Here is a 13,964-nt window from a genome sequence, read left to right as displayed (position 1 = left end):
CATGGACACCCTCCAGGGCACATTGTACTGTACAGAAAATGAAAATAAGTGGATTAACGTTGTGTACTAGGATTGCCAAATGTCCATCCTAATTACAGGGTGGAGCAGGGCACACTGCTGTCTGACTCAGATTACTTGATGCCAAATATAATTACTTGATTTAGGAGGACATGCTGTTTTTTAAATGACTCAGTTCACTCAACAGCCGGTCTCCTCACAGGGCGGAATGTAAGCTGACGTTTGACTGCGTCAGATGTATTCAATGGCTATTATCATTCTAGGGTGAGGAATGTAAATGTCCTCTTACTGTGCCAGGGTAGCATGGTGCCCATTAACTTTGTAGGAAGGCAGGTGACTGCTGCCCCTCTTACTGGGCAGGATTAGCTGCATGTTGCCCATTAGCTTTGTGGATGGGCAGGTGAATGCTGCCTCTCTTACTGTGCAGGTTTAGTTGCATGTTGCCCAATAATTTAGCAGATGGGCAGGTGAATGCTGCCCCTCTTACTGTGCGAGGATTAGTTGCATGCTGCCAATTAACTATGCAGATAGGCAGGTCAATGCTGCCCCTCTTACTGTGAAGGATTAGCTGCATGTTGCCCATTAACTATGCAGATAGGCAGGTGAATTCTGCGTCTCTTCCTGTGCAGGATTAGTTGCATGTTGCCCATTTATTTAGCAGATAGGCAGGTGAATGCTGCCCCTTTTACTTTGCAGGATTAGCTGCATGTTGCCCATTAACTATGCAGATTGGCAGGTGAATGCTGCCCCTCTTACCGTGCAGGATTAGCTGCATGTTGCCCATTAACTATGCAGATTGGCAGGTGAATGCTGCCCCTCTTACTGTGCAGGATTAGCTGCATGATGCTCATTAAGTATGCAGATAGGCAGGTGAATGCTGCCCCTCTTACTGTGCAGGATTAGCTGCATGATGCTCATTAAGTATGCAGATAGGCAGGTGAATGCTGCCCTTCTTACTGTGCAGGATTAGTTGCATGTTGTCCATTAACTATGCTGATAGGCAGGTGAATGCTGGCCCTTTTACTATGCAGGATTAGTTGCATGCTGCCCATTAACTATGCAGATTGGCAGGTGAATGCTGCCCATTTTACTGTGCAGGATTAGTTGCATGACGCCATTAACTATGCAGATAGGCAGGTGAATGCCGCCTCTCTTACTGTGCAGGATTAGTTGCATGACGCCATTAACTATGCAGATAGGCAGGTGAATGCCGCCTCTCTTACTGTGCAGGATTAGTTGCATGACGCCATTAACTATGCAGATAGGCAGGTGAATGCCGCCTCTCTTACTGTGCAGGATTAGTTGCATGACGCCATTAACTATGCAGATAGGCAGGTGAATGCTGCCCCTCTTACTGTGCAGGATTAGTTGCATGATGCCAATTAAGTATGCAAATAGGCAGGTGAATGCTGCCCCTCCTACTGTGCAGGATTAGTTGCATGATGCCCATTAACTATGCTGATAGGCAGGTGAATGCCGCCCCTCTTACTGTGCAGGATTCGTTGCATGATGCCCATTAACTATGCTGATAGGCAGGTGAATGCTTCCCCTCTTACTGTGCAGGATTCGTTGCATGATGCCCATTAACTATGCTGATAGGCAGGTGAATGCTTCCCCTCTTACTGTGCAGGATTCGTTGCATGATGCCATTAACTATGCAGATAGGCAGGTGAATGCTGCCCATCTTACTGTGCAGGATTAGTTGCATGTTGCCCATTAACTATGCTGATAGGCAGGTGAATGCCGCCCCTCTTACTGTGCAGGATTAGTTGCATGACGCCATTAACTATGCAGATAGGCAGGTGAATGCCGCCTCTCTTACTGTGCAGGATTAGTTGCATGATGCCAATTAAGTATGCAAATAGGCAGGTGAATGCTGCCCCTCCTACTGTGCAGGATTCGTTGCATGATGCCCATTAACTATGCTGATAGGCAGGTGAATGCCGCCCCTCTTACTGTACCAGGATTAATTGCATGCTGCCCATTAACCTTTCGGATAGGCCGGTGAATGCTGCCCCTCTTGCTGTGCAGGATTAGTTGCATGATGCCCACTAACTATGCAAATAGGCAGGTGAATGCTGCCCCTCTTACTGTGCAGGATTCGTTGCATGATGCCCATTAACTATGCTGATAGGCAGGTGAATGCCGCCCCTCTTACTGTACCAGGATTAATTGCATGCTGCCCATTAACCTTTCGGATAGGCCGGTGAATGCTGCCCCTCTTGCTGTGCCAGGATTTATTGCATGATGCCCACTAACTATGCAAATAGGCAGGTGAATGCTGCCCCTCTTACTGTGCCAGGATTTACTCCAGTGCTTGATTTGTAAAACAATAAATGCCAGGTGTCAAAGTTTTTCTCAGAAACCCATGGCCTTCTTGAATGTCAGGGGTGCTAAATACCAAGATTGCATAGTCTTGCTTTCACCTCACACCAATTTTCATCCGCTACCAGACATTCCCTGTCCCTTTACCCCACTATTCAATGTTCAATTTCATCTCTGCTTTCTTTCTTTGACGCTGTTTTCTGTCTTTCTCTCCTGCCTTCATTCCCCTTTTATGTTTTTCTCTTTCTTGCTGTGGGTCAAAGTCTAATGTGGAAAATGAGTTCTGATCCCCAAATATGATGCCAGTGGGCCCTACCTGCAAATGCACAGTTTCCTCCCCTGATGCCACTAGGGCACAGGAGTCGTCCTCTAGCAGAACCTCTTTTACTGTTCGTGGATTAAAACGTGAAACCAGTGCTCCTTTCCTTTGTCTCCACGCTGTGAAATGTTTTTTCTCTCATCCTGCATTTATTGTTTTTTAAAGCTCCTTTATATGCAGACTTTTTGAATTGATGGGCATTGTCAGCTACTTCTGAAAAGTTCTCTGTTAACTCTCATCAATGCATATATAAAATACCATCTTTAATATCCATTTTTGAGTCTTTTTTTCTTCCTTGGTTGCCCTCTGCGTTAAGCCTACATTAAAGCCATATTAACATTAAGGCTCCTAGGGGCATATTATCAAGCACAGCGTTAAAATTATCGCCGCTGTAGCGGCAGAAAACTGCCGCTAAAGCGGCGATAATGGGCTTGATAATATGCCGCGGAGAATTCCAATAGAAGCCCATGTTGACACCAGAGCATGGGCTTCTATGGGAACTCTCAAGGGCATATTATCAAGCCCATTATCGCCGCTTTAGTGGCAGTTTTCTGCCGCTAAAGCGGCGATAATTTTAACGCCGTTTCTTGATAATATGCCCCTTAGTTTTCAGTTTTTACTGATTTTACCGATAAATACAGACAGTGCGACAGTGTGTTTTCTGTCTGTACTTATTTCTGAAGCAGAAAAATATTAAAAATTGTGTTTCTGGTGAGTGACTCTCCATGCTGTCCTTCATGAATTCCAGGTCAACAACTGAGCAGATAGAAAGCATGGGAAGTTTAAAAAAACAGGATTGACATTTCCTTAAAACAGGCATTAGTGCATGTTTATCAGTTAAATAAATGTGGAAATATACAATTTTATGACTGTTTATCCTCAAAATACAAACTAAATATAGATAAATACTAATAAGATGGACAAAGAATAAGTATGGATAAATACAGATGGAAATGTTTAAAAAATAAATACCATAAAACTGGGAGCCCTAATTAAAACTGACTAATTTAAAGCACTACTCCAAAACTTGAACATGGGGCTAGGTTAGACCCAGAGGCGTGTCATGAATGGCATTGTGCATGGTCCATGTGTAGTGGTCATATTTCATGCAGTGCCATTTATATCCAGGTGCTAGTGTAAAACCCAGGTGTAAATTGTATGTGTGGCTTTTTATACACTAGTGGCAAATATGCATGGGTGCAAATTGCTCTTAGTCTTCTGTTTGCATAGACAATTACCATAAATTTGTGCCTGGTGTTAACTGTGAGATAGGGGGGAAAACCCCAAAAAACCCAGGGCAAATGCTAATTGCTCATGTAAGTACCCCTTTCTACCCTGATTTGTAAATCAGGTGTAAAAACATATACAGCACCTCATAAAAATATTATTTGTACCTGAATGTTTTTGTGCCTGATTTTACTTCTCAGATCTAAATGACACAGTTAAGTTATCCTGTTTTTAGGGGTTTTTAAAACGTGTGCATTGAGGTTTGGCCACTGGCCACAAAAACAGGCCTCTCTGGTGGTGACTCACCTGGTAAAGCAGGAGACGGTCTGAATCAGGAAGCGGAAAGGAACAGAGGGAAGGATGAGTGATTCTAGGTGAGTTAGTGTAAGCCTTCACACAATTTTGTAGGGTATACATCACAACCCCGTGAAGGACATACAACACAACACCATGAAGGACAGAGAGGATCCAAATAAAGCTGTAGGTGAAGACATCAGTTTGGCAGTCTGTGGTGGCTGGGGATTCTTCGCAGCATGGATGGTATGCTCCGCCACCACACCGATCAGTCAAACCGCATTTGTAAAGCACAACACTGTCACCCCTAGGGGTATCTGGGCCTGGTCTTGAGTTTCTTTCTGAAGTCTGCCAGTGAGGAGGCTGTACGGAGCTGAAGGGGAAGGTCTCACCCCATGGGTGAGATGGGTAAGAAGTTCATTCCGAGCCATCCATGGTGAGCGGAGTCTGTGGATAACCTGCAACAGATGCCGCTGGACCTCACATGGCAGTGTGCACAACAGCACATGCAGGAATGGGAGAAACTGGCAGACTCCCGGCTTCCCAGCTGAAGCAGTTGCAGTCATCCCTCTGCTGTCCCAGCGGTGTCCAATCCACCCAGGTACCTTTTGGATCTGTTACAGGAGGTAAGTTCAGGTCTCTAGGAGGACAGCTCAGCTGCACACCTCTCTTCCTTGACGCACAGGAACAGTGAGCTTCTGGAGGCACAACTATATGTACCCTGCTCTCTTCAATGAAACTGTACTTAGGTAATTACTTAGGTAATTATCCAGACTGCGCCCCTTGTGGCAGACTGTCACAAGCGCCTGTGTTGACAATTAATGGCTGGTGCCAGGTACCAGGAACCACCAGCTCAAATTAAGCACTGGATGTCATTGGTACACCTGAAATCAGGGGCCCAATATGGCTGGCTGTCTTGCCTCTTTTCTGGCAATGGTTACTTTCTCTACGACAAGGCCTGTCCTGGATCTGACCCTCTCCCGGGCCAGGGCTTCAGGGAGTTCTTCTGCCTACCCAGGGAGCTTACCTTTGGGGTAACTGAGTCCTATACTCTGCAGATGGAAACCGGGGCTGCACTGGAGCACACGCTGTCCTTCTGCACCTACATTGGCTAACTCCCAACTTCCTCTTGAACCTTGTCCTTGCCACAGATGGTTGTATGTGCAGTGGCGGGCAACATGCCTTGGTCCCCCATGATGTGCCGCTGGCCAGAGGCAACCGCGCAGAAAACAATGAAGTCCCTAAGTCCAGTTGGGAGCCTTGAAGGCTGTGGGAGACGTCCGGGGAGTTGGAGCTGACAGAGGATGAAGACTACCCACTAAGCCAGAGCACCTCCATGGGACCACCATGGGTCACAGATGAGGACACACTCCAACAGGCATATGCAAACAGGATCCTTTTGCTACAAACGAGGAACCCGCACTCAAACTTTCCAAAGAATTCCGGCGAATAGGTCACAAATGGAAAGCCTGTTTTATTTCAGCATCATTGCACTGCAGTTACTATGAAAGCAACTAAGCAGGCTTCTTTTCTGAACAGTATGTGGTCTGTTTAAAGAATGATGTGTGCTCCGTGAGAGTGCATGTGTTATCTAGCTCTCTCTCTCATGTGCTACTTCACCCATACAAACAACTCCCCTCCATGCACACTCCATGTTGCTCCCTCATCCTACCCAAAATCAACAACTGTTTCCCCACCCCCCATGGCTTTTCTTTGTTTTTTTATTTTTTTATTTCCTTTTCCTCCCACAGCCTCGATTGTCGTAATTTCTCCCTCACCCACCAACCACTCCCCATTGCCTGACCCCTATCCACTCTCCATTACTCCTCCACCCCGTGCGGTCCTTTACATTTTCTGGAAATTGGCATTTGCTAACAGGCCAGTTCACATGTCAAAATTTCTATCTACCAATCCAAGTGGTGTCTTTTACCGGGTCAGTAAATAAAACACAAAAGAAAATGGCTCCCACATCATTCCATAGGCACGCACATGCTTGGTAACATCCTACGGATTGACGGCCATGTAATTTCACCTCTTTTGTCTTTTTTTCCTCGATGCTGCACTGCATTGGAAATTTTACTTTGTCAAAAGATCAAAACGGTGATACCTATTGCCTTTGCCACTGCACTTTCATTCTGCACCTGCGAAGTTTAATTGCTGCACAAATTGTAGATATTTACAACAGGACTAACTAGCAGTAAAGATGAAAATGTAGATTTTCCTAATAAGTTATGACGGAAAGTCTTAATTTTATTAAAGACACGGAGGCGAGTATTATGCATTCTTTTCTTGCATTTATTATAATAGCAGCAAGATAAGAAAAACAACTACACTCCCCAGAAGGCTGCAGGAGGAAACTACTGGCCAATGGGGAGAACACTAACAAAAAATACACCAATCAGGTCAGCCCAACTACATTAGGACCTATCTGACCGCAAGCAGTCCTCTTTTCTTGTGCAAGTTAGTAAGATGGTGAAAACAAAGGAACCAAAAATAACAGTAGATAAACAGTCAAAATCCAGGTAAACAGATCTTGAACCAGGAACACCATGGAGGAAACATCCTGAGGAAACCACATTGGTAGGCAGTTAGACGTCGATGCCAAGAAATCTGGTGAGTTAGGACGACTCTCACGAGGAAGGTGGTGGTAAAGCCGGAGTACCTAAGGGGGGGGAAAAACAGAACAAATTAGAGCTGTTGTGGAGGGATAATACTCGCCTCCGTGTCTTTAAAGAAATTAAGACTTTCCGTCATAACTTATTAGGAAAATCTACATTTTATGGCAAGACCGGAGGCTCCTATTATGCTAGTTCAAAGCATATCAACAACCAAAGAAGAAGCAGTAATCACAGGTTTACAATAAAAGGTCTTAAACACATTATCATTAGACCAATCTGCTGACTTAAGGATATCCTCCAGGCGCGAGCCTGACCAAAAGGCCTTTGAAGCCATGGCACCCCTGGTAGAATGAGCTCCAAAAGTAGAAGCGTCAATGCCCGCAAGAGACATGATCCAACGGACCCAATGGGCCAGGGTAGCAGAAGAGACGGGGAGGTGAGGTTTGCGGAAAGAAATGAGCAATTGTGTATGGGAAGAAGACCTAAAGTCAGCAGATTTGTTTTCATAGGCTTTTAGGCAACGACCTACACATAATTTTGGTTGAGCTGGAAAATAAGGATAAAACACTGATTGTAAATTTGTTTTAGTGCGTCTCCGCACTTTAAACAGCACACCAGTAGGAGAAAACTGTCTTGAAGAAAGGTCTAAAGCTCTAACATCAGAGACACGTTTAATGGAGATTAAACACAACAACATAGTAAGTTTTGCAGACAACATTTTCAGGGAGAGAGCGGTATTGTCAGGCCAATCCAAAAACAATTTGAAAACCAAATTAACGTCCCATAAAGAAGAATACTTAGCCAACGGAGGTTTGGAAAAGCGAACTCCTCTTAACAAACGGCAAACAAGTGGATGGGATCCGACGGGTTTATTGTCAACTGGACAATGATTAAGAGAAATAGCTGATCTGTATAAATTCACTGTGCGATAAGACTTACCAGCACTGGCCTCCGAGGCCAGAAAATTGACTACAAAAGTCACAGAGGCTGAAAAGGGATCGACAGACCGTTCAAGACACCAGCTTGACCAAAGAGACCAAGCGGATTTGTATGCCCTGGAAGTACCGGGAGCCCAGGCCCGGCTGATAAAGATTGAAGCTTCTTGAGAAAGGAGTTGGTCAGAAGAGAGAGACTGGACAGCTTCCAGGCCGATAGGGTCAAGGACTGATCGAGAATGAGGTTGTGAGGGGAACCTCGAGGATCCAGGAGAAGATCTGAGGAATGAGGGAGAAGGACCGGAAAGTCCACTGCTAGTTCCAAAAGGGACGGAAACCATATCTGGGATTGCCAAAAGGGTACCACTATGACCAGAGACGTCTGTTGGCGTCGAATCTGAGAAAGGACCCTGTTGATCATAAGAAAGGGAGGAAAAGCGTAATTGAGATGCAGTGACCAGTCCTGGAGGAAGGCATCGGTCGCTAAAGCCAGCGGATCCGGGTGCCAACTGTAGAAACGAGGTAACTGAGAATTGAGGCGAGACGCGAAAAGGTCGATGAAGAAAGGGCCCCACTTGAGAGAGAGAGAAAGAATCACGGAGGGAAGTAACCTCCAGTCGCTGGAATCCCGGAGATATCGAGAGTGCCAATCCGCGATGGAATTGAGATTGCCGGGGAGATATTCTGCTTGAAGAGAGAGATTGTGAAGGAGACAAAAATGCCACAGACTCTTGGCGAGTTCCGCGAGGGGTTTGGATCTTGTGCCACCTAGATGGTTAATGTAACGGACCGCAGAAACATTGTCCATCCTGAGAAGAATGGAACAACTTACCTTATTCTTTGCGAGGCTGCGGATTGCAAAGGAGCCTGCAAGCATCTCTAAACAGTTGATGTGCAATGACGACTCCTCTAGAGACCATGTACCTCCAGTCGAGATTGGTCCACAACAGGCGCCCCAACCCGCCAGGCTTGCATCTGTTTCTAACACAAGATCTGGGGCCGTGGCGAAGATAGTTCTGCCGTTCCACGCATCTAAATGGTCTATCCACCATTGCAGCTCGGACCGCGAGTCTCTGTCTAGGAGGATAAGATCGGAGTAATCCAGACCCTGACGCAGATGTTTGATTTTTAAGCGTTGAAGGGCCCGATAATGAAGAGGGCCGGGGAAGATTGCTTGGATGGAGGCTGACAGAAGCCCCACAATCCTTGCGAGGGAACGAAGGGAAATATGGGATAGAGAAAGAACTTGAGAAATTTCTGCACGAATAGCCGCGATCTTTTCGGTAGGAAGGAAGAGAGACGCGGAGGGGGAATCCACGCGAAACCCCAGAAACTCTACACTTTGAGAGGGAGTTAATATGGACTTCTCCGGATTGATAAGAAAACCGAGATCGAGAAGAAGGGATTGGGTCACCTGAAGGTCCCGCAACAGACCTGGTTTGCTCGTATTCATTAGAAGAATATCGTCCAGATAGATGATCAGGCGAATACCCAAGGCCCGAAGATAAGCCACCACTGGCTTCATGATTTTAGTGAAGCACCAAGGAGCCGAAGAGAGTCCGAAGGGGAGCGAACAAAACCGATAAGTTACGCCCAGCCATTGAAACTGGAGGAACTTGGAATGCGAGGGATGGATAGGAACTGTCAGATACGCATCCTGAAGGTCCAAGCGGACCATCCAATCGCTGGCTCGCAGAGTGTCTCGTAGATGGAGAATGGTCTCCATCTTGAAATGCCTGTAAACGACAAACTGATTGAAAATTTTGAGGTTGATGACCGGTCGCATCTTTTTGTTCTTTTTGCGAACCAGAAACAAAGTGCTGAGAAATCCCGAGGGATCGAACGGAAGTCTTTGGATAGCTTTCTTTGCCAGCAGGGAAAGAATTTCCTGAGATATCAGAAGCGAAACGTCGGCGGAAAAAACCAGAGGAGGAGGCAAAGTATCCTGGAAAGGAGGAGCGTAAAATTCTATAAGATAGCCTTGGACAGAATTGAGAACCCAAGGGTCGGAGGTTAAAGTTTGCCATTTGCTTAGAAACAGAGCCAAGCGCCCTCCAACGGGAGGGCCAGAAGACAGGCTTACCTTGTTGGGAATAGTTGGAGTTGTTGACGTTGCCTCTGTGGCCCCTCTGTCCACGACCCCGGAAGCCACGGCCACGTTGGGGGTAGAATTGAGGCTTGTACTCTTGGTATCCGGAGTTGGAAGCACCTCTGGAACCTTGGTAGGAGGAAAAAGGGCCGGAAGAGCGGTTCCTGCCTCTGCCGGCCCTGCCAAAAACCCGAGGGGCAAAAACTTTTTTGATTGAAAGTTGTGCCTTATCCAACGAGGCGAAAGTGGAAACAAATTTCGAAAGGTCCTTGACTAAGGAGTCACCAAAAAGAAGACCACCTGCCTTTGCTCCAGGGTCCTGAGATGCCAGATTGGCTAACTTAGGGTCTAACTTGATTAGCAGACCTTTGCGCCTCTCGTGAGTAATAGCCGCATTGGCGTTGCCCAATAAACAAAAAGTACGCTGGGCCCAAAGCGAAATCTCTTCTGGATTCAAAACCAGCTCTTCGGATCGGGCAGTCTCCGCCAGATCCAAAATGCGGGCAAGAGGGCCTACCATATCCAACAGTTTGTCCTGGCAGGAGGACCAAGCTCTGTCTACCCCCTTACGAGGGTCTTTGCCAAACTTGGAGAAGAAGGTGAGGAGCGGTTGATCAATGGCGGGAGTGACCGTAATATGAGAGGCCAAAGAAGGTTTGGGGCACTCGGATTTTAACTTAGCTCTGACCGACTTGTCCAGAGGCTGTCGCAGCTTAGAAGAGATGTACTCCCCTACATGGGGAACGGGAAACCATTCCGTAGAATTGGGATGTCTAATCAGGGCAGGATAGAACATAGGCAATCCCTCCGAGTCCAGAATAGGTTCTGACTCAAAAGGTGATAATTTTTGCTTTTTGGGCGAAGAATCGCCAACTCCAAAAAGATCAAAGAGATCGTCGTCATCTGTGTCACCCAAATCGTCATCCGTATCCTGGATGGTATCAATGACCAGCTTCTTAGGCACCTCCACATTCTTTTTCTTGGCTTTGCTTTTGTCAAATGTCAAAGTAGACCCCTCCTTTGACTGAGGCCTGGGAGGAATAGCATCCTCAATCTTGCGCGAGGAAACCTCGCTAATCAAATGTGACACTTTTGTAGAACTAGTGGAAGGAACCAGTTTACGTTTTCTGCTTTCCCCCGCAGAATGGGCCAAAGCTTTGGTCATGAGACTAAGAAAAGAATTTTCCATAGTCTTAGAAACTTTCCTCATGGAATGTTCTACCGCAGTTTCAACAGAAGAGTTGATAAAATGACTTAAATCCGATTTAAAATTGGTAGTATCGTCATTATCAAGCTCAGGAGAGCTGGGCACATCCATTTTCAATAAAAACTGGTGAACAAGGGGTTAATAGCAGGCAAAACAAAAAGGGGGCGTGTACAAGCAAGCTTGCCGGTGAAAAAACGAACTGCAGAGGAGACAGGCAGTCGAGCCCTGAGGCGAGCGTGAGAAGGAAGCTTCGCTGAGGAGACAGGCAGTAGCTATGAGGGAGCGAAGCGTCAACAAGAAAAACGGTAAACAAACAAAGCGCGCGCGCGTGTAGACGCGCTAAATATGAAAGGCGAGGGGGCGTTAAACGAGCAGACTGCAGGAAAGCCGAAAGCGCACTAAGCAGCGCGTGTAAACAGAGCGCGTGAGGAGCGCTAATGAAAATATTCAATTTAAACCCAATTAAATAAAGTAAACAAATTATTCACACAGCGTAATGAGGAGAATATGTAAAATCGACTTATCTGACTGCGAGCAGCAAGAAAAGAGGACTGCTTGCGGTCAGATAGGTCCTAATGTAGTTGGGCTGACCTGATTGGTGTATTTTTTGTTAGTGTTCTCCCCATTGGCCAGTAGTTTCCTCCTGCAGCCTTCTGGGGAGTGTAGTTGTTTTTCTTATCTTGCTGCTATTATAATAAATGCAAGAAAAGAATGCATAATAGGAGCCTCCGGTCTTGCCATAAAATTGACACACATTTGGCATAAAAAATAAAATCAAACATGTTTCACAACAAAAACATCCCCAGTGTTTAGTCTGGTTATTTCGGTTCATAATAGTTATGCAAAATCCATTAATTATTTCAGGTACGGGATTTATTTAATTGTTATGATTAGTTGATACACTTTTGCAACTGGAGTACGAACATGTGATATGTCGCCCACTGCTAGATAAGTCTTTGAAGACCCTCAAAACATTTATTACCTTAAAATTGGTATATGCATTCTTCCCAAGTGACCAAAGCCCATACTTACTTCTCCAACAAGTCCTTTTTATTCATGTTTGCTTTTGTAGAGCATATAAACACTAAGATTTAATTTTAAAATGTATTTAAGTGATTTAGATGAAAAATAGGTACAACGATTTCATTAAAATAAAATCTCTTAAGTGCCTTGTATTGATCAAATCATTTTTTGTCCCTGGGGTCTTGGTTTGATCAGCTTTCTAGAATCATTTCATTAGTTAAAACCATACATCAATCAAACAGCATTTGTAAAGCGCAACACTGTCACCCCTAGGGGCATCTGGGCGCTATGTCTCCTTCGAAGAGCCAGGTCTTGAGTCTCTTTCTGAAATCTGCCAGCGAAGGGGCTGCACAGAACTGGAGGGAAAATGTAAATTTGATACTTGTATAGCGCACTACTCACCCACAAGGGTCTCAAGGCGCTTCTACGAATACCGCTGTGGAACCCATCCTGGCTTTCACTGTGAGGCGTCCACTCCTGGGCACCCCCAACGTGGAGGCCAGGCATCCTTAGCGTTGTGGGGGCCATTGTGGAGATCAAGCAAGTTATTGCCCAGAGTTGCAGAGTGGGAATAGGCACCGATGCGAGAATTATCAGGTCCGTGGAATTTTTGAGCCCAAGACCCACCGAGGTGGGGAATTGAACCCTGGTCCCGGGCTAGACCTCTGCATCAGGGTCTGCCGCTCTAATCATTGAGCCACACTTCTCCACAGGGGAAAAGTCGTTCTAGATCTTGGCAGTGATGTAGGAGAAGGAGTGGCCACCGCTGCAGCTGCGACGGATGCAGGGGGTATGCTTGAGGGCGATTGAAGAGAAACACAGGTTTCTAGAGGGTTGGTGGAACTTCAGTCGATGGTTGATATAGGCAGGTCCTAGTTCGTGGAGGGCTTTTTAGGCATGCATGAGGATCTTGAACTGGCATCTCTTCTGGATGGGGAGGCAGTGGAGGTCTCCCAGGTGGGGGGTGATGCGGATTCGTTAGAGGAGGTCCAAGATGAGCCTGGCTGCAGCATTCTGTACGGTCTGGAGGCCATGGGCCATTTAAATGGAAAGGTGAAGAAGTATGTCCAACCGCCTTCCACAGGTGCTAACCTTACTTAGAGGCAAGGTCCGATCGGCGTCCATGGGTTGGAATAAAAGTATGACCTTTAAATGTCTCAAATCTATTTTTTGTTATTGAAGCTGGCCACAAGGGAAAATGCATCCAAAAGTGTGACCCTCAAACTTAATGAGGGACACTTATGGGGTCATTTAGACTCGTTAAAAGTCATAACCAGTAGAGCGGCCTCCTTTAGCACTTGTGAGGATATAAAGTCGATTCTGCTTGCTTATTATTTGTATATACACTTCCCATCAACTTGCACATGAGAATATGTTCACCTGTTTCAAAGTGGACTGCCTATGTTCGGGCCGATGGGATGGACTGACCTCGGGTGTTCCCTTGTTGGTGCCAGTCTGCTGGACTTGAACTCTCTTTCTTATTCCTGACCCCCCTCCCCTCTTTGCTACGTTTACCTGTGTTCTTTCCCTTGCTCCAATGCACTTCTCGAGTATTGGACATTAATGTGTGTATCTATTGTATGTAACCTGTGCAGTGTTCATGTTCTCCCTAATGTAAAGCGCTCTGATACCTCCGGGTCTAGTCAACGCTATATAAAACTCCTAAAATAAAGAAAGAAAGTACATATCAGGAAAATTTCAGAAATGATGCACGCACAATGGCAGCAAACATTGTTTGTGTGCTCAATTTGGTGTCTTTGTGCCATTTTGTTCCAAAGTAAATGACTTTCCAGAGGTGTCTTAAATAAAATGTATAGTTCAGCACTTATCTCTGTACTTACAAGGACCTACTCTTGGCATTTTGTTAAAAAATAAAAACATACTTTTTCTAAAACTATATGAGAAAAAA

The sequence above is a fragment of the Triturus cristatus genome, chromosome 10 (assembly GCF_964204655.1).
Source record: "Triturus cristatus chromosome 10, aTriCri1.1, whole genome shotgun sequence".
Classification (NCBI taxonomy): Eukaryota; Metazoa; Chordata; class Amphibia; order Caudata; family Salamandridae; genus Triturus; species Triturus cristatus.
The sequence above is the reverse complement of the archived record's forward strand: the minus strand, read 5'-3'. Positions refer to the sequence as shown.